Source organism: Protopterus annectens, chromosome 8.part0, assembly GCF_019279795.1.
Source record: "Protopterus annectens isolate FY-2018-M chromosome 8.part0, PAN1.0, whole genome shotgun sequence".
Taxonomy (NCBI): Eukaryota; Metazoa; Chordata; order Ceratodontiformes; family Protopteridae; genus Protopterus; species Protopterus annectens.
The window spans coordinates 677,456,800-677,476,776 of NC_056741.1; positions in this window are offsets into that span (position 1 = coordinate 677,456,800).

The window sequence follows — 19,977 nt, forward strand, 5'->3', positions numbered from 1 at the left end:
TGCATTATCCTGAGGTCTCAGCGAGACCACAACCATTTGTTAGAGATACTATTGAAACTAGGTCCTGACCATGTAAAACACATGGGGATGCAGAATCGTATCAAATAGAGAGAAACCTACAGGATGAGAATGAGGAAGAAATGTGTCCGCTTATAGAGGTCCCAAATCCTCAGGCAGGACAGGCAGGGCAGGACCCAACTCTCTTAGTATAGAGACCATGGACACCGGAGGATATCCGGAAAGCTACTGAGGGAATTCCCCATCCGAAAGTTAGTTTTACAAAATTTTTAGAAGATTTGTAAGGCATGAGGTTGAGTTACCACTTGAATGGGGAAGAAGTAGAAAAAGTAGTAAGGCAAATTATAGGTCCAGATTGGCACATGATTTGTGGCACCTGGAATCCTCGTAATGCAGAGCTTAAACCACTCCCACATAGTGACACAGAACTAGACAATAGAGTCAAAGGTCTTACAGACTGAATCTCTGAGAAATGGAACCCTAGAGCAGACTGGACTTGCATTAACCAATGCATACAACAGGAAAATGAGACGGTAGATGGGTACTATGCTGGATTATTGGAATGTTTTAATAACCATAGCGGTATGACAGTTCCTGAAAATCAAGTGAATGATTCCCCGTATGAACAACAATTGAAAAATGCATTTTTAAAAGGTTGCATTGCACCTATCAGTAGCTTCATTACGAAGCACATGACAGACCATCGAACAGGTAGGCTACAAGCCTAACTTGAATATGCTAGACATGCTGAAAGACATTTCAATAGCAAGAAGAAAAAGAAGGCGCAAGTCTTCAGTACTGAAGATGGAGCTGAAGTATTTGTGTTACAGTCAGGCAAAAAGGGAAAGACAAATGCCCAGGGAAATAAACAGTCTGACAAACGGTCAGAAGATTTTGAGGAAAGGAAAAAGAGAGGTGAATGCTTTATGTGCGGGAAGAAGGGACATCTAGCGAGGGATTGTAAACAGAACAAAAAGGTAATCACAGAAGACAAGGGAGATGAGGACTGACTATATGATAGTGAAGATACATCATGCAGAAGTCAGAAATCATCAGGAGAAGTTAATAAACAGAGGACAAATGTAAATGTGATAGAAGGAATAGACGAAGTGCAAGTAGATATGGAGGATGAAAAAAGTGAAATTCTGGATTTAGCATTATTGAGCCTAGAGCTCTACTTAGCAGACACAAAACCAGAAGTTACACTTCTGGTGGAGGGAAGGGAAGTCAAATTCCTGTGTGACTCAGGAGCATCATGGACCCTGATACACCCCTCCAAGCTACCAGAACATTCTGAATCACCTGATTATATATTAGTGAAAGCTGCGAATGGACAGCTATACAGGGAACCACTTTCCCATGATATAGCAATAACTGACCCTGTTTCAGGTATGACTCAAAGAAGAAAGATTGTTGTTTCTGCAAAATGTCCAGTGAACCTATTGGGTAGGGACCTTATGCAGATATTTGGCATAGCAGTAGTTCCAACTGTGCAGGGTATGGAGGCACAGAGACAAATGGATACATTTGTAGTGCGATCGGAGGGTGAAACTTTTTATTGGTACAGCCAGGACCTAGTTACGACTGGTCCAGTGGCAGTAACTGAGGAACTGATGAACGTAGCCATCAGTAAAGCCCCCTCCCTTGACACTGATTGACAGCATTTGTTACACTGTACTCTATACTACAGTAATACGCCAGGACCTGATAGAGAATATGAGCAAGAATTGTTCAAAAATCGTGCAACTAGATTAGTACTACGTACTTTGTATTGGGATACTGAGGGGAACAGTGTAGTTAGCTGTTCATTGCCTCAAGAATTCCTTGCATTATATAGATCAAATCGATTGCCACATGTCAGCTTGACCAAAAACAAAAACGTAAAATGGGCAGACTTGGGAGAGAAGGTAACAAGATGGGAGAAACAGACTGACTTAGAATTGTCAGAACAGGGGATACAGAAACAAAAGTTGAATTGGTTGACACAGACACACCCGGCTGTACACTTGCAATCTAACGAGGACAGCTGATTACCATTTTTATTAGAAGAAGAAGAGAAAGCCTTATGTGACATACCAACGACTCTTTGGTCAACAGTCAAGTCAGACGTAGGACTTATTCGAACAGCAGGACCAGTTACAATTACACCAAAGTCAGCATTTAGGCCACAGAAAAGACAATACCCTTTGAGGAAAGATGCAGAAATAGGAATCAAGCCTATAATAGCAGCATTACTCAGAGAAGGAGTACTGGTAGAATCTCCTGATTCACCATGTAATACACCCCTATTTCCTGTTAAAAAAGCAAACGGGGAATGGCGGATGGTTCAAGATTTACAAGCTGTAAACAATGCAATGATACCCAGAGCACCCACGGTGCCAGATCCACATACTTTGTTAAATGACTTAAAACCACAACAGAAATATTTCTCTGTGGTAGATATCAGTAATGCTTTCTTTTTAATACCTATACATCCTGATAGTCAGTACTGGTTTGCATTTACATTTCAGGGTAAAAGGTATACCTATACTCGACTACCACAGGGATACTGTGAGAGCCCGACAATATTTGCACAAGAAATGGCTAGCAACCTGGCAGGGTTTACCCCACCAGGAGGTAGTCAAATTCTATTTTACGTATATGACATCTTGCTAGCAGCCCCCACCCAGCAGCAATGCAGGGAAGATACTATAGCGCTATTGAAATTTTTAGCAACACAAGGGCATAAAGTGAACAAAAGTAAGTTACAACTCTGGAAAAAGCAAGTTAGATACCTAGTATATGTGATATCCAATGAAGGTAGGATATTAGATGAGGATAGAAAGACAGCAATTTTACAAGCACCCAAACCAGCAACCAAGAAGGAAATGATGTCCTTCTTGGGGACAACTAATTTTTGTCGGAGTTGGATACCAAACTATGCTTTGGAGTCTGCTCCAATAACTGACTTGATACATAAAACACCAATGGCAGCACAAGATTTATTACAATGGACACCTGAAGCAGAAATGGCTTTCTGCAGATTGAAGCAGTTGATAGCTTCTTCATTAGTTTTAGGACTCCCAAATTATCACAAATGGTTCTTTCAGACCGTAGATTGCAAGCAAGGATATATGACATCAGTGCTGACGCAACAACATGGGGATAAGCAATGCCCCATAGCCTATTATTCATCACAGTTAGACCCAGTGGCGCGATCTTTGCCTCACTGTGTACAAGCAGTGGTTGCAGCTGCAATGGCAGTACAGGCCTCGGCCTCAGTGGTATTATTCCACCCTCTCACATTGAGAGTGCCTCATGCAGTCGCAATAATTTTACTACAAGAAAAAGTAGCATATCTCTCTCCTGCTAGACATCTTTCATGTATGACTATACTGCTGAGCCAACCTCATATGACAATTGAATGATGTACGACATTAAATCCATCAACATTACTCCCAACTCCTGCGGATGGCACACCGCACAGCTGCCTGCAGGAAATTGAACAGTTAACCTTGCTTAGACAAGATCTCACAGATATGCCCTTGGATAATGCCAAGGTGACATATTACATGGACGGCTCATGCAGAAGGGGCCCTACAGGGAAGAATCTAGTGGGGTATGCAGTAGTTACAGACACTGAAATTTTAGAAGCCCAACCCTTACCACATAACTTGTCTGCACAAGCAGCAGAATTGATAGGTTTGACACGAGCATGTACTTTAGCAAAAGACAAATGTGTAAACATATATACTGACAGTCAGTATGCTTTCTCTACAGTACATGTATTTGCGCAACAATGGAAAAATAGGCGAATGATAACATCTAGTGGAAAACCAATTAATCATGCGCAATTTATTTTGGAATTATTAGAATCTATCCAGTTATATACTAAAGTAGCTATTTGCAAATGTGTAGCTCATACAAAACAACAGGATAGGATTTCGAAAGGCAATGCGAGAGCTGATGCAGCTGCAAAGCAAGCGGCCTCAGACTCAGAAACCTTACTTTTGAATGAGGAATTACAACCCTCTGAGATTTTAGATTTAGACATGTTAAAAACAATGCAGACACTTACTACAAAAGCAGAAAAACAAAAATGGGAAAAACAAGGTGCAATTCTTGAAAATGGACTGTACATTTCCAAAGAGAAAAAAACGATATTGCCGTCTAATTTATTTAGATATGCAGCTTTGTTGAGCCATGGGCAGTGCCATGTCTCAACAGGGGGGATAGTACAGTTAGTAAACCGAATATTCCAAACATATGGATTCACAAATTATACCAAAAAATTTTGTGCAGCTTGTCATACTTGTAACAAGCACCATGCACAAGGGGCATTTAAACCTAAACAAGGAAGTTTTCTTATACCACCATATCCATTCCATACCATTTGGGAAAAAATATTGCCTAGTCATTGTAGATATGTTTTCTAAATGAGTAGAAGCTTTTCCAACCAAGAATCTAGATGCAGCAACAGTGGCGAAAGCCCTGATAAATGAAGTAATCCCTAGATTTGGCATACCAGAAAGGATTTATAGTGACAATGGCACACATTTTGTTAACCAGACCATCCAGCAACTTGGAAAATTTGTTGGAATCTCGTTGAAAAACCATTGTGCCTACCACCCACAGTCAGCAGGACTGGTAGAAAGGTACAATGGGGTCCTGAAGAACAAACTTAGGAAGTTAGTTGAGGATACCCAGAAGAATTGGATATACTGTTTGCCTTTAGCGCTGCTGAGTATGAGAACGGTTCCAAATGTGAAGGGTTTGACTCCCTTTGAAATGGTTTTTGGGAGAGCATATTATGTGCCTCAGTGGAAAGCTCTCATGCCTGCAGAGCAAGAGGCTGACAGTTCTTTAGCTAGCTATATGAGGAAACTGTTAACAAATAAATCTGTTTTGCAGTTTAACTTTTTCAGATAAAGAACAGACCAGACCGGTGGAAGCAGTTTTGGCTCCGGGAACTTGGGTGTGGTGAAAAGTGATGAAGAGGAAGAATTGGGCGTGTCCAAAGTGGGAAGGACCGTACCAGGTACTGTTGGCAACGCCTACTGCAGTCAGAGTGGCTGAGAGGACGTCCTGGGTCCATTTGACACACTGCAAACCGGTAAAGAACTTTCAACTTGATAAAAACTTTGTGACTGATATACAACAAGGGCAAAATGGCCAAGAATAAAGTGAATAGAAATGCAGATCAACCTCAGAGATGTTGCATAATCATTTTGTTGAGTATACATTTATTAACTATAATTGTGACAATTTTCCTCTTGTTGTGGTTTTTCCTACACTCAACCACACAAGTAAAAGTGGGAAGATGTGACAAAACATCTATAGACTGGCATCCAAATTTTAACACATACCTAGCCATGAAGCGTGTATATGCAGAGACTATGAACAGTTCAAATTGCTGGGTTTGTACAGCTATACCAACAGCATATGGAGGACTGTTAATGTCCACTGTCCCCCTGGGGATAAATGAGACTTGGGAAAATTTGCTTTTTGACACAGGGACTGTGAGATCACAGGACAAAATAGCTTTATTTTTACCTGTCACACAAAAGGGAATTGTATGTTTCTATAAAAATGATACTCTCCAGGTGGGCTGGAGCAATTGTAATATAACAATATCTTATCGGTGTTATATTAAGACTAGTAATGGCAATACTTTTTGCAATACTAATTATGACTCATATTTAAACTCAATGAAAACAACCATGAATGAAATTCGCAAGAATCCTGTTTTATTTAAACAATTGTCAGCTATAGACCAAAAAATGTTTCATGCAGGGTTAATGCATATTAGTACTAAAGTAGAAAATTGTTATTTTATTTGTGGGAAAAAAGCATATAAATGGCTACCTGAGAATTGGTCTGGCAGTTGTTTTTTGAGTTATCTGGTTCCGGCTATAAGACATACTGCAGAATTACCTTTGGGTAAGATATGAAACGTGAGAGAAGCAGCCCAAAAACCTGAAGGTCCAGTTGAGAAACCTGTAAATCCAGTAGGACGGATCAAAGCTGGCTAGAAAGACCATAATACCGTAAAGGATAAAAGCAAATTGACTCATTGAGTGACAGTGTCATATCTTGGGCAGGAATATTCCCAGTATATGGAGCAGTCAAATCAATCTGGGAGTTGAGGAAGCTGTTGAAACTTCTCGAAGTAATGAGTAATGCAACTTTCTCTGCCCTAGAACTGGTGACTGATGAACTGAATGCAATGAGAACTGTTGTGCTACAAAATCGAATGGCTCTTGACTTCACCCTAGCGGTGAGAGGTGGTACATGCGCGCTTATCAAAGAAGAATGCTGTGCGTACATTCTGGACAACAGGCATGAAATTAACAACCACCTAGAGGTAATTCAGCAGGTATCAGCCATGACTGAACCAGGCCCAAACCCACTGATGGACTTCTTCCAAAATCTATTTGGGGGGTAGGGTTCCATCCTAATGAATATTCTGATTGCTATTTGTGTGGGTTTACTCCTATTAGGAGCATGTGTTTGTTGTGGAATTCCCTGCATGAAAAGATTAATCAAAGATTTTATTGATGTATCTGTTACTGAAACTTTGTACCAAGATATTGAGATTGAAAAATTGATCTCAGACGAAACTTTTTCTGAAGTATAGATCAAATGACTCACCTAGCTGAAAATCCTTAGTGGAAGAGGTTAGGAGATGAAATGACATTATGCATTCTTCAAAATAGAATAAAAAGTATTAACAGGAGGGAAAATGTTAGAGAAATATGTATTTGAATATATGTGTAGTGCTAGTTTAAAAGCAAAGTAGTATGTAATGCATTTTATTCTATTAATGATATAACAAAAAGGATGAATTCATGTGTAATTGCAAGAAGTTTTTGAAACTGCAGTGTGCCTTGTAGCAAGTTGGCCTCTGACCCTGGCAGCTGCTAGCTCAGCAAGTTTTAATGTTTATGCTTTTCACAAGTGATTATCTGCTGGGTCAGGAAATTAAATATGTGAAATAATGAAATCTTCTGCTCTTTCCTGCTGGGATGATTTGGCCTTGTGTATGTGTTACTAGATAACACACAGCTGTTGGGAAAGTGTTACAGGGGAACAAAGAAGTGTATTAGAAGATTGAATCTGCTATTGTATTCAAACTAGTCTGAAACCTTGAAGAAGTAACTTTACAGAAAGACATTATGTCTGACCAGGTGGATAGCAAGGCCATATTGTTACCAGAGGAAAACTTTTTTTAAATATACAGCATCAGCATTATTTAATGAATAGAATACCGTAAGCTAAAGTGATGTAGATGCCCTGTGACTGACCACGTCAGTAAAGTGGGCACAACTTGAATGTAAGAAACTATAAAAATTGTGTACTTCCTGTTTCATGTCAGACAAAATTCTGTACTTGTACATTTTTTGCCTCCTGGTGTACACTAGTAAACTTTTGAACCTGAACCTCCTGTGTATTGATCTCTTGATTTTATTTAACAAGAAGCGTAAACAGTTGTTAATGGATTTTCTATCGTTCCCCATCATCTGGATCAATAATTATTACTCATATACTACGGGTATGTTGTGCTCCAACTCAGTGTTGGGACTTGTGTTATATTATTGTTAATATGTTTGATTGGTTGCATGTTAACATATTTTTTTAATACCATTGTTGGTGGCCTGTTGCAGTCAATGTTACTGGCATGCTGTTATGATGCATACTGTTGTTCCTTTTATGCATGCGTTCTGCTTGCTATGCAACAGTTTAAAATTTGTTTTATGGGTTTAATTGGAACACCCATGCATGCTGTTATAACTAATCTAGAAATGTGTTGTTCATGACTAAACAACATATTTTATAAAACCTTAATACCATAGCGCATTTGGGAAGGCAGATCCCAGCGGATCCACCTGTCCCACCTCATCTGGCCGTGGCACTGGGCCCCAACATGTCTAGGACCCAACCAAGATCTCCCTCATCTGCTGGTCCTACACCACCTTTGGGTGGAACCGCCACAGAGGATGGGGCCCATCCCCCCTGGTAGCAGGCATGGACAGGAGACCATCACCTGCAGTCGGTCTGGGGTTTGGTGCACAGCACCCTTCAATCTGAGTTTGGACAGCAGCTGTGCCAGATTGAGGGCCACCTGGTACACCTCAAGGGGCAGGCCACCTCTCTTGTCCAGCATCCAGCACAGCCATCTTTGGGGCCGTGAAGGTGCAGTGGTGACTGCCCATGGGTGGGGATCTCAGTCCAACTGTAACCATTTGGGGGCCCATGGGCTTTGAATTCCCAAACACCCTCCCTGTCAAATGCATTTACCCTCCCATGTGTCATATACCACCCCTGTCTACTGTCTTGTCTGTCTTGTCTGTCTCCTTACACAACCTACCTCCCCAGACATACCTACAATCCTTCCCCAACATCCCACTCTCTCCTTAAAAAAAAAGAAAATGGCATCTGTCCCCCAAAAAAATATTGCCCGATACATAGCTGTCCATTTTGCACACATGTCCACTGGACACATTTAATCTGATCCAGTTGGCTTGCCAACACATTTCTGTTGTCCTCACTACTCTCTCTGGGGTTTAAGTCTCCAAATTCCTCTCTGAATTCTGTACAAATGCACAGCTGTTGCTGTATAAGAAATGGACAGCTATGGACCTTCCCTACACCTGTCTTGCACATCCCTATCTATCTTTCATATTGTTTTTCCCTCTGCATGTCCCTTTTTACCACTTTCCTATCACCACTTTTTCTTTTCTTTTCTTTTAAAGAAATTAGCATGGGCGTAAGTGTGAGTAAGTGGGAGTAAGCGAGTTTGCATGATGCTAAGTGAAGCCAACACAGATTAACCATCTGTACATTAAACCGTGTGTTGGCATCGCTTAGTGTCACACAAACCTGCGCAAATCCACTTACAACTGCTTAAAACTGCTTTAATCACTCTGTTTCTATCAGCCAATGTTCTGCCTAGCAACAAAATAATCAGCACTGAGAAGTCTCGAACCCCAGGGCATTGTACACTATAGTCAGAGCAATGTACTATTACACTGTTTGAGTTGCAAGGATTGCTGATGCTTTTTCAAACATATCATGCAGTAGAGTCATTCAACAGTATGGAAAAGATTCTGTAGAATCAGTCAGGTTTTGTATATATACATATACACATGTATATATGTATGGAGATGCATATATATGGAAAAATATGTACATAATATAAATAAAGATATACATGTAAAATATATACTATATATATATATATATATATATATATATATATATATATATATATATATATATATATATATATGTAAAAAGATACTCATGTAGTGGAGTCATACCTCAAACTCTTAGTGCAATAAATCTGGCCAAAGGCTGTCCAAATGGGGGGGGGGGGGCAAAACTAGGGACATATTTTAAATATTGCTCTTATAAATGTAGAATTTTGCCAGAGTGACAGGGTTTATTTCAGCATATATGTTGTGAAGGATGTGAGTTCTGAAACTAAAATGGATGTCATCATTTACTGACAGAAATCCTCAGATCATCACAGTGATTTACCAGGGAAATAAAAATAATGAATCTGTGGAACAGACCAGAAATATGAGCAATAAACCTGGACATTCTGAAACAATCCAGCCAGTCGGGAGGTAGGCTTAGAACCCCTTAGTGCAACGAATCTGGACAAAGTCTGACAAAGTGGGGAGAAAAAGCCATGAAAATAGGGACATATCTGAAATACTGTAGTAGATAAGCTGACACAGTTGCTGCAGTTAACACTCTCCTTTCTGTCCTAGCATATATTGACTGAAATAGCACAAGTCCAACACTCAATTACTTTTCACTAATTAGTGACTTATCCTCACATCATCCCACTGATGTGTCAGAAATACACAACACTTATAGGGGCCAGGCAACAGTACAGCCTACAAATATCTGGACACAACATCACATTAGGGAAACTACACTCAGCTGCTAAGCATCTCAGCAAGCAAAGTCCAAACTACAGTCAGACTAACAAAACACTAACCCAAATCCGCTATGGGGAATTACCCATGTATTTGCAAATATATCAGGCACTACAGGGATGTAACAGCACTGAAAAACAGACACCATTGTGAAAGTGCATACCCACAATCATTTTCACCACAGTCACAGTGACATACCGGTAAGCCAAATGAACAGTACAGTATAAGGACTGTGTGAACAAAAACACCTCAACATGTTTGCCACTCACACACTATCCCTACATATACTGGCCTAATTCACAGTGAAGTATGATGCCTGACCATGGCATGGGACATGTCTCAGTCTGCCACAGCAAACATATACAGCCAATAGCCCACCAGAAACTGGAGCAGCATGCACAGGCAGATAGAAAAGGAGCCATAACACATACATCTACCCCCCCCTCCCTACACAGGCCAAATAACATTGACACATTACACTGCTACACAATCCTAACAGTCTCTCAACAATCGTCAGAAATACACAGACCTCTCAACTGTTCAGAGTCCTACAGAATGTCCAGGCTTTGTCTTCATATATAAGGCCTCTTACACATAACATGTCTGGCATTCTGATACATCACTGGGATGGTATCAGGAATGAAGGCACTAAATAATGATCTACCCTACCTATCAACCTCTTAATGCATGACATCTGGACAAAGCTTGACATACTTGGGGGACAGAGGCCCAAAAACAGGGGTATATGTGAAATATTGCTGTTATAAACTGAGACAGTTGCTGGTGTAACAGGGTTTGTTGTAACATATCTTTTCTGAGGGATATGAAGTCAGAAACACAAATAGATGATACCATTTACTGACTGCAAACCCCACAGTATGCTACTGATTTTCCAAAGACAAAAAAATATGAGGACCACACCAAACATGAGAGTCCAAAATCTGGCCATTCTGTGGATAGCCCTACAGTTGAGAGTTAAGTCAACCACGTAACACTGTCAGACTTAAAATCACACAGAAAAGCCATGTCCACACAAACCCTGTTAAGCTAGCATTAATTCAACTGTATCACAGCAATACTTACATTCTGTACCTATGTCTGGAACATTCTCCCCCAGTTGTTGGGCTGTCTCCACAGTTTTCATTGTAAGAGGTATTTCCAACTACCCTCTGTGATGCTGTTGTTCATACACCTCCATGAAGTCCACCTTACAGGCAAGGGAAAGGGGCAATGCCCGCATGAAGTATTCAATTATAGGAGTGTGTTGCCATGACATTGGCTATAGGAATAACACCACAGCTGTTCTGCATGCAATTAGCAAGTGGGGGACACCAATTGATGCACAGGCCATTAGCTGCTATTGAGCATTACCTACAAAAGGCAAGCTGCTGCCTATGCAAAACAGATGTATAACCTACATCTGGGAGAGATAGAGAGAGACAGACAAACAACCCAAACAACACATATTGGAATTAAACCAACCATACTTGGAATAAAAAAGGTATGTCAAACAAGTAAGCATGCAATGGAACACAGTTGGAGCATGTAATAATGGGAAATAGAAAGTTCAACAAATATGTCTCAACAAGACTTGCTGTACTGATATATTGCTGATCAGAACCTATGGACATTACATCTGGGTCTGTCTGCAGTGACATAGATCACAGCTCAGGCCCCTGAGTCACCCCAGGAAAGGATGACTACTACTGGAGTGTATGTGTTGAACAATACTGACTGTGACACTGCTAGGCCAGCTACTGGGTTGTCATAGATATCCATATGTTAATTGTGAATACAGCTATGATATGCATGTTTGTCTCAGACATGTGAGAGACCTATACAGAGTATTTGCAAAGTGAAATACTGTTGCAGATGTGTGTGTTGAACTGCATGTGATATACTGCGCTCATACTATTCAACTGTCCAGTGTTGTGCACACTGACTATATGTGTGCCTCACATTTGTAGTCATTTACTCATAGAGTTGTGTTATGTCTGGAAAATCATTGGCAAACTGTGAAGACTGACATTACAACATCTCCTTCTCTTCTTTGGTCTTTTCCCATTAGGGATCACCACATTGGATCATCTGTCTCTATTTCTTCCTGTCGTCTGCATCTTGCTCTGTTACACCAACCACCTGCATGTCCTCTATCACTACATCCATACACCTTATCTTAGGCCTTCCTCTTTTCCTCTTACCTGGCAGCTTCATCCTTACCATCCTTTTCCCAATATACTGAGCATCCCTCCTCAGCATGTCCAAACCAACATAATCCCGCTACTCTCTCGCTTTGTCTCCAAACCTTCCAACCTGGGCAGACCCTCTAACATACATATTCCTAATCCTGTCCACCATCACCACACCCAGTGCAAATCTTAACATCTTTAACTCTGCCACGTCTAGATCTGACACCTGCATTTTTGTCAATGCCACTGTCTCCAACCCATATAACATAGCTGGTCTCACTACTGTCTTGTAGACCTTCCTTCTCACTCTTAATGGTACTCATCTGTTACAAATCACACCTGACACTCTTCTCCACCCTCCCCATCCTGCCTGTACTTTCTTCTTCACCTCTCCCCCACACTCATCATTACTCTGAACTATTGATCCCAAGTATATAAACTCATCCACCTTTGCAAACTCTACTCCTTGCATCCTCACCATTCCTCTATCCTCCCTTCCATTCACACACATATATTCTGTTCTAGTCCTGCTGACCATCTTTCCTCCCCTCTCTGGAGCATATCTCCACCTCTCCAGGGTCTCCTCAACCTGTTCCCTACTCTAAGCACAGATCACAATGTCATCTGCAAACATCACAGTCAACGAGGATTCCTGTCTGATCTTGTCTGTCAACTTGACCATCACCACTGCAAATATAAAAGTGCTCAGAGCTGATCCCTGATGTAATCCCGCCTCCACCTTAAATGCACCTGTCATTCTCTGTGCAGAACTCACCACTGTCACACTACCCTTGTACATATCCTGTAGCACTCTTACAGATTCCTCCGCCACTCCTGACTTCCTCATACAATACCACAACTCCTCTTTAGACACCATGTCATATGCGTTTGTTAAAGTCTGCAAAGACACAATGCAACTCCTTCTGACCTTCTCCATACTTCTCCAGCAACACTCTCAGAGCAAACATTGCATCTGTAGTGCTCTTTCCTGGCATGAAACCATATTGCTGATCACTAATCCTCACGTCCCTTCTTAACATAGGTTCCACTACTTTTTCTCATAACTTCATGCTGTGGCTGATCAGTGTTATCCCTCTGTAGTTAGTACAGCTCTGCATATCACCCTTATTCTTATAATCAGTACCCAAACACTTTTTCTCCACTCCTCACACATTCTCTCACTTTCCAAGATTACATTAAATAATCTGGTTATAAAGACCACTGCCATTTCTCACAAACACCTCCATACATGCACAGGTATGTCATCTGGACCAACAGCCTTTCCATTCTTAATCCTCTTCATAGCTATCCTTACTTCCTCCTTGCTAATCCATTGCACTTCCTGATTCTCCATACCCATATCATCCAACCTTCTCTGTCTCTCATTCTCTTTATTCAACAGCCCCTCAAGTTACTCTTTCCATCTGCTCAACACACTCCCCTCACTTGTGAGTATGTTTCCCTCATTATCATTATCACCCTCATCTGCTCCACATCCTTTCTAGCTCAGTCCCTCTGTCTTGCCAATCGGTACAGGTCCTATTCTCCATCTTAGTGTCCAGCCTTTGATACAACCCTTCATATGCCTCATCCTTAGCCTTTGCCACCTCTCTCTTTGCTATGCACCTCATCTCCTTATACTCCTGTCTACTTTCTTCTCTCTCTGCCAATCCCACTTCATCTTCGCCAACCTCTTTCTCTGTATACTCCCCTGTACTTTCTCATTCCACCACCAAGTCTCCTTGTCCTCCTTCTTCTGTCCAGATGTCACACCAAACACCTTTCTAGTCTTCTCTCTTACTAGCTCTGCTGTAGTTACTCAGATATTCAGTAACTCTTCACTGCCGCCAACTGCCTGTCTTATCTCTTCCCTGAACTTGACCTCACAATCACCCTTTTAGAGGTTTCACCATTTGATCCTGGGTGCTGCCCTCACACTCCTCCTCCTCTTCTTCATCACCAATGTCATCCCAAAGACCAACATTCCATGTTGTCTAACTACACTTTCCCCTGTCACCACTTTACAGTCTCCAATCTCCTTCAAACATGCTTTCCTGCATAGGAGATAATCCATCTGTATGCATCTTTCTCCACTCTTGTATGTCACCCTATGCTCCTCTGTCATGTTAAAATATGTATTAACCACAGCCATGTCCATTCTTTTTGCATACTTAACCACCATCTCACCTTCTGCATTCCTTTGCTTAACACCATATCAACCCATCACGTCCACATCCACTCTGTTCCCTTCACCAACATGCCCATTGAAATCTACTGCAGTCACCACTCTCTCACCCTTGGGTACAGTCAGCACAACATCATCCAACTCACTCTAAACTCTTTCTGTCTTATCCATCAAAAACACAACTAGTGGAGCATATGCACTAACAACAGTCACCATTGCACCGTCAATTTCCAGCTTCATTAACATCACTCTACCCGACACTCTTTTTACCTCCAAAAACACTCTTGGCATACTGTTCCTTCAGGATAAGCCCTACACCATTCCTCCTCTGATCCAGGCCATGATAGAACTATTTGGACCTGACAACGATACACCTACCCTGGTCTCTTGCACACACAATATATCAACCTTCCTTCTGTCCATCATATCAGCTATCTCTGTCCTCATACCAGTCATACTGCCAACATTAAAAGTTCCTACCCTCACTACCACACTCTTAGCCTTTCTCCTCTCTTTCTGCCATATGAGCATTGAACATCCTTCAGGGTATGTCTGTGAATGCAAAGACTACTGTGCTATCAAATGACTTAAGTGTGTTACAACAATATTAAGAAAGTGTCACTAATTTTGGCCCATCACCCCCCACCCATGTATGTGTGGCTTTCTCCAGATGTCCTGCTCTAACAGGTTGACAGGAATGACTGAGCAGCTAGTGTAAATACAGTGTGCCATACTGACATAGAACAGAAATGTATATTGGGTATTACCTGTGCACATGTATGTATGAGTAGGTGTACTTGGCTGCCTCATAACAACAGACACGGGATGCAAAATGTCAGGTAAATAAGCTGTACATGTTGTATACATGTAATCTCAGTTTCTGTGCATCTAACAGAGTTAGATTTCTATAGCTACTAGTTGTTGCATTGCCCTGACACAGACATGGGTTCTAGAATAAGCATGATTATCAGGTTGAAACTGGAGAGGTGTCCAACTGTGTTATGACCTTGTGTCCATGCCTACTGCAAACAGCTATATGACCACTGACATAGCTGTATGGACTCAGCAATACCTTACCTGTAAAAGCTGTCTCCACCAAAGTAAAGTAATCCCCTTTGCTGGATAGCAGCAATACACAAACCACATAACTGGTCGCTATATTGGCTGTATGGGGCAAAGTAGGAGCAGGCACCAACTTTGCAGCAAGTCATCCTTTGTCTGAATGAGCATATAAGGTCACAGGTGGATTACTGCATAGCTATGAGTACAAATTTGACACATCCACCAAGGACAATTACAAGGTCATCTTCACATATGTTCGCAATCTAAGAGGCAACGACCCAACCACCCTGCAATGATGGTCAATCACACAACATACACACACACACCATAGCTATAGCCAACTTGCTGCAGACAGGTTTAGGGCAAACATCACCTTCATGGCTCACCAACAGTATAGGTGGATATGCACAGCACCCACACCCCTCCACTCATCATCAGGGAGCAGGTGCATACTGCCTAATCAAAGTCAACAAAAGCAAGTCTCCATGGGACCTGATAATATTCCAGTCTGAATCCTACATGAACTCAGGCATATGCTTCAAGCTCCATTTCACACTGTATGCAAGCAAAGCCTGAGCACCATTGACATCCCATCTGCAAGGAAGATGGCCCCTGTCATCCCCCTACACAAACGTGAATGATGAATGGTGGTTTATGCAATGTACTTGTCCTCATTGGGGGGAACATAACACATCAGGACCAGGAGTGCAATGCAGGTTCATACTGTGCTGATAGATGACAGGGGCATGATGTGGTTGTAAGTGGTGGCTAATGATAGGCAATATTGATGTGCTGGCTCTGTAAATAACTCTGGGCAATGTCTGAGGTCCTGTGATGTGTTTCCCTGTTTATGTCTTCCAGGTGGCATGCAGCGTCAGACAGCATACACTGCAGTCGAGAATGCAGCTTTCACTGATGCAATAATACAGCACCATGAGGTGCTGTTCAGCTGGAGCCGTCAAAATTTGCGGGAGCGGACTGCCCTGTGGGACAACCTTGTCCACAGAGTGAACACCTTGGGCCACCATGGCCGCATATACGATTAGGTCAGGCATCCGGCAACTGACCTGATACATCGTGCCCAGCAAGGGGCTGCTGCCATGGCCAGGGACCATACTGTTATAGATGGGGGTCCAGCCACACATCCCCCACTTACGGCAACAGAGGTGCTCCTTGCCAACATCAGGGCAGCCCTCACATGACAGCCAACACATAAAACACAGTTGTTGAGGTGGTTGGCACCCAGGCAACAGGCAAGGAGCATCCAAGTAAGACCACAGTGCACATCAATTTAATCATGTAGCAGTCATACTCTCTTCTACAGAGTATCTAGATGCATATGTCAGTTCAAACTGCATTTGTGGGTGGAGTTTAGTAATGCACACAAGTGCATATCTATGGTGAGGAACAGAAAATTGTGTACTATAATAGCTTTTATTGTACCTGTACAGAAACGTAGCATTCATCTCATACCAATGCCAAACATGAGTCTGCTGACAATACCTTTCCCCTACAACTATATAGGTACCTCTGGTCTGCATGTGGGACAGCAGCCTGAAGCCGGTGAGTATGGGATTTTCCTGTTATGGCTCACCAGTACCCCAGGAATGTTAAGGTCATGCATGTGACTATGCACACAACTGTTACTCTCAGCCATTTTGCAATATCTGCATGTTCACTTGTGGTGGGGTTAACTACATTGCATCACAGTGGTCATCACAGGGGCCTATTTGCAGGAGATGTCACACATCTGTAGCATACCTCACAACCTGTCATTGCAAGAAATCTGGACAAAGACTGACAAATTAGGGACTGAAGGACCAAAACTAGGGACATATTTTATAAATTAGTGTTATGCAGTGCATATAAATGGTGTACACACATCTGTTAGAATACCAGGTATTTGTGATATACAAAAATGAGAGCACAATAAAACATTTCTGAACCCTTCCAACCTTTCATGTGACCTATAACCTGTACAATTAAATTGTAAAACAAACAAATCTGTTAGGGGCCAATTATGACACATACAAAACTTACAAGAAGTTAGATGCATACATGTGCACAGGCTGAAGCTAATACTGTGTTGAAGCGGCTTTCAATATTATTACAGCATTACACCTTCTTGGGTACACACCTGCCATCAATTACAGAGACTCTTTGATTAACAGCTAATAATGGTCAGCTGTCCTACCAGGATTATTCAAAATTTACTCAGTTGCCTGCTACAGCAACAGCCATAGTTCACATACAGCTTATGAAGCAGCAAAGGGATCTCATTTGTGAAGGGAATCAGCCCAGAGAAGGGTACACACACATTTCTACAGCATTGCATATACCATGGAACACAGTGAAGACAGTCATCAAATGGTGATGGAAATATGAGGCAACAGTGACTTGCAAAGAACTGGACATCCATCCAAATGTGTGGGAAATACAAGACCCAAACTGGTCAGGGAGGCTGCCAGGAAACCTACAGCAACACTACAGGAGTTGCAGGAATCACTGCCAAGTATCGGTTGTGTACTAAATGTGACAACAATCTCCTGTATTCTCCACATGTCTGGCCTATGGGGTAGGATTGGAAGATGAAAGCATTTCTCACACAGAACAACATCCAGGTCTGGCAACTTTCTCCAAACAATTACATCAGGTCCCCCAATGTAAGTGTGGACTGTGGGAGGGGCATTTCAAAACATTGATTGTCTTCTGGTGAAGAAATTATTTTATGGATTTTGATGTATGGTATGAGTCATTGTTGTGTGGAAGGTGTAAGCCCTCTCCATCCATAGCTTTCTAGCAGACACATGAAGATTTTGGGCTAAAAGGGAATGGTATTTTGAACTGTTCCTAATCCCCTCCACCTTAGCTAAAGCCCCACTTCCAGCTTATGAACAACAACCCCAAAGCAGGACACTGCCATCACCATGCTTCACCATGGAGATGTTCTTTTGGTGATGCACAGTGTTGTTCTTGTGCCAAACAAACCTTTTGATATTGTGGCCAAAAAGTGCAGCCTTGGTCTCATTACACTATAACATGTGGGTGCCCTGAAGAGGCCTGTGCAGAAGTGATGCCCTCGCAATCTGACAGAGTTGGAGGGCTTCTGCAAGGGAGAGTGTACAAAAATTGCTAAGTCGAGATGTGCCATGCTGATACACACCTTCCCAAGTGGACTGACTGCTATTATGAAATCAAAAGGTGCCTTATCAAAGTATTAGTTTAAGGGTGTGCACAGTCATGCAACCAGCCTATTGTACTTATTTCAACTTCTACATGTTACCCCTAACCGATGTGTTTGTTCTTCAGTTGGATTGCACAGTAAAGGTGGGAAATGCTATCACATGATTTCTGTGGTCTCATGTTATATATCAGACAAACCTGGCAAGTTAACAGGGGTGTCAGCACATAATATTCACTGTAAGCTTAGAAGGTTGTTAGTGTAACCAGTTTTGTTGTAACATACATGTACTGCAGATTTTGAAGTGTGAGACTCAAAATATGTCATTAAATAGCGACACCAGTCCTCATATCATCCCAGTAATGTGTCAGACAAACACAGGATTTATGACGAACAGACCAGAAATATGATCCACACATGTAGACATTCAGTGAAACTCTGCACAGTCGAGAGGTATGTTCTTCAGGAGTTGGCACTGTGCTATACAGGTGAACAGCAATTATGTGTACATGGGTGCAGTGTGTGCTACTTGAAAGCTCATCACCTACTAATACTACTCACATATCACAGAGGTGTATATAAGTAGTAACATGAAGTGGAAAGGGCTGAACTGCATGATGTTGAGGGCCTGTCCAGGGTGTTTATGTAGTGGTCTGATTGTGTTGTGAATGTCAACAGTTGGCTATTGTGAAGTCTGTGTAATGCTTGTCTGCCACCTAACCTGTGTTTGTGTGTGCATGTGTGTGCATGTGTGTGCATGTGTGTTCATGTGTGTGTGTGTGTGTGTGTGTGTGTGTGTGTGTGTGTGTGTGTGTGTGTGTGTGTGTGTGTGTGCATGTGTAGCAGCAAACGATATAGTGCAGATATTAATTTACATATGTTGTCTTTCCCGCACAGGTGGTCATGGTGGTCACGGTCCCTCCCACTCAGTATCTGACGTCAGTGTCTCTGCGGTCTCTGGCAATGATGATGGTCATATTCAAACACGGGTGGTATTGTCAAGGGCTGAATCTGTGCTGTTGGTTGGCAGCCCACAGTCATCCACAGTGTCACTGCACATGGTCACAATGCCCACACATGCTCAGTTCCCAGCAGCCACAGATGATGGACAGCTGGCAGGTGGTGGCATGGATCAGGCTAGTGTGGTGACTATAGCAGGTGTGAGTGTAGATACTGGCTATGGCCAGAGTGCAGGTGAGGTCCCACACAGGTGAATGGACAGGGGTGCTCACAGGAGGACTGCTGCTCTTCAAGCCACTGTGCTATTCAGGTGAACAGCAATTATGTGTACATGGGTGCAGTGTGTTCACTTGAAGGCCCATCACCTACTATGACTACTCATATATCACAGAGGTGTATATAAGTAGTAACATGAAGTGGAAAGGGCTGTACTGCATGATGTTGAGGGCCTGTACG